This window comes from Haemaphysalis longicornis, unplaced genomic scaffold, assembly GCF_048455015.1.
Source record: "Haemaphysalis longicornis isolate Haplotype H1 unplaced genomic scaffold, Haemaphysalis longicornis Haplotype H1 scaffold_5, whole genome shotgun sequence".
Taxonomy (NCBI): domain Eukaryota; kingdom Metazoa; phylum Arthropoda; class Arachnida; order Ixodida; family Ixodidae; genus Haemaphysalis; species Haemaphysalis longicornis.
Genome location: NW_027526385.1, coordinates 158,703,730 through 158,706,752, shown reverse-complemented (window position 1 = coordinate 158,706,752; position 3,023 = coordinate 158,703,730).

Here is a 3,023-nt window from a genome sequence, read left to right as displayed (position 1 = left end):
ACGGGCAGCTGCACATATGTTGCGATTTCCGGATAACAATCCATCACGTAGCCCTAAAAGAGACGTATCTCGTCCCGCACACCGATGATTTGTTCATAAAACTCCAAGGAGGAGTAAAGTTCACAAAGCAAGATCTGAAGGACGCCTGCCAGCAGATGGAGCTGGAAGAGGAATCCTAGAAATTCGTCACCAACGACACCCAAAGGGAAGCAATACACGAGACTGCCCTTTAGGGTCACATCAGCGCCGGCAATATTCCAACGAGAGATGTAAAACCTTCTGAGGGGCCTCGATCATGTCGCAATATACTTCGATGACATATCAGACGTTGGGAAAACGTCTGCAAGGTACTAGAGCGACTGCAAGAAGTGGGCCTGAAGCTGAAGCTCGAGAAATTCTAGCTTCTGTCACCCGAGGTCCAGTAGTTGTACCGCGTAATAAGTGCTGCTGGACTACCTCCAAATCCCGCTGAAAGAAGTTGAGAAAACGCCGAACCGTAACATGTACAAGAACTTCAAAGCTGTCTGGGTTCGGTGAATTTCTACAGGAAGTTCCTCCCGAATCTTTCAGAGGTCCTGCAACCATTGAACCGCTTACCGACTACTGGGACCAAGTGTCGCTGGACTGCAGTCGAACACTGTTCCTTCATTCACAGCAAAGAAATTCTGCCATCCGTCCGTGTCCTGGCACATTACGACCCTCCCAGGCCAACGGTGTTGGTCACTGATATTTCCCCTCATGGCCTGGGGTGGCTCTGGCACAGCATGAGGCTTCGGGAGAAGAGCGGCAGATTGCTTTCGTGACACGAAGCCTCACCGCCGCAGAAAAAAAAACTACAGTCAGCTGGATAGAGAGGCATTTCTCGTGTTTGGGATCACTATGTTTAGGCAGTATCTGCGGGGACGAGTGTGGGTTCCGGAAACACGCGGACACAACTCAATGGGTTAGTGTCATCGCCATCAGCGGGAAGCACAATTGCGTACGTGCGAGTCATGTTTGCGAACTACGGCCTCCCAGATATGGTGGTATCGGACAATGGCCCCATGTTGAAGAATAACCGCGTGAAGGGGGTGGTGGTGCCCCCTTATCATTTAGCCTCTAACGGTGCGGCAGAGAGGGATGTTCAGATGATGAATGTAAAACTACAGAAAGTTGGCACAGGGGACCTGCACGCACAAATCGCAAGGATACTGTCAGCATATCGGTCGACGCTCCACGAAGTAACCGTGTGCTGCCCGTCCGAGCTGCTAATGAGACGGTAGCGCAGGACTGCGTTGGGTCTGCTGCGGCCGGACATACGAATGACGGTCCTCCAGAAACAACTCGCTCAGAAGTGGGATCAGTACCAAAGAGCTAAGCCGAGGGAGTAAGCACAACCAGGAGACAGGGTATTCGCCAAGAACTTCCATCTGACTAATCTGGCAAGATAATTCCCAGTGCAGCTGCAGTTGGACGACGGGCGCCAATGAACTCACCACCTGGATCAGAAATGGCAACCCCAGCCGATAGCCGGCCGGCCAAGCGTTCACGGCCCTGGCAGCTCCCCTGAATGCCTAGTGCTACAAGTATCACCGTCGTCGACGACCGGAGGCGCAGCTGGCGGTGTCTATCCAAACATGGTACAAAGTTCGGCTAACCAAGTGCTTCTTTCCAGTGAGCCCTTCCCACGGGAGGCCAGGGACATGGCTCACAGCGCACCGAGTGCCCCTTGCTTCTTCCCACCCGTCGGCTTCACCGGAACACCAGGGAACGCCGTCCTGTGCTTCGGATGGGATTGTAAACACGTTTATTCCATTTTGTTCCTCTTGAGGTATTCTCCTTGAAATCTATCTCTCCAGTGTCCTCCCATAACTTTAACTTTGGTTGAACTGTTTTGTTGAAGGGAAGGAAGTGTCGTATCTGGAAAGAGTTGAGCCTGCGCTTGTGATATCTTTATGTGTTCCTGTCCCCGTTAATTTGCGCGCAGTTTGTTTTTTGAGAGGTAGTAACTGGCTCCACCATGCGGCGCTGGACGGATAAACATCCATGCACACCCAAGAGAGGAAGTAGCGAGCAAGCTAATAAGTTACTTTTCGTTGCCTGATGTGTCACTTAGCAATGATTACTCACCCCAATATATTTTATAATTGATTGCCATTCACTCGTATTATATGTTGCTTGTTTAGTTGCTTTTATTTATTGTTTTTTGGTATTCATCGAGGTTCCCGTTACAGTTTTTAACTTTGGGACCCTCGTTTGTATAATAATATTACTGTACAACTTTTTGGAATGACTAATAAACTGAAACTGAAACAGAAAATGGAAAGGTAGCGCGCATGACCTGTGTGGTCAGTGTGCCTACGTCCCCGACAGTGGCTGTTGTCCTCACGGCCGCGCGCTATATTCGCGGGACCGGTAACTTATGTGTTTGTGTGTGTATGTATGTATGTATGTATGTATGTATGTATGTATGTATGTATGTATGTATGTATGAATGTATGTATGTATGTATGTATGTATGTATGTATGTACGTATGTATGTATGTAGGTGTGTATGTATGTATGCATGATGCTTGCATGCATGTATGTATGCATGTATGTATGTATGTATGTATGTATGTATGTATGAATGTATGTATGAATGTATGTATGTATGTATGTATGTATGTATGTACGTATGTATGTATGTAGGTGTGTATGTATGTATGCATGATGCTTGCATGCATGTATGTATGCATGTATGTATGTATGTATGTATGTATGTATGTATGTATGTATGTATGTATGTATGTATGTATGTATGTATGTATGTATGTATGTATGTATGTATGTATGTATGTTCATGCATGTATGTATGCATGCAGGCATGTATGTATGTATGTATGAATGTATGCGTGTATGCATGCATGCATGTATGGTTGTATGTATGCATGATGCATGCATGCATGCATGCATTTATGTATGTATGTATGTATGTATGTATGTATGTATGTATGCATGAATGTGTTCTTGGCACAAGGGCACCGAGGCCAAAGAGCGCGATG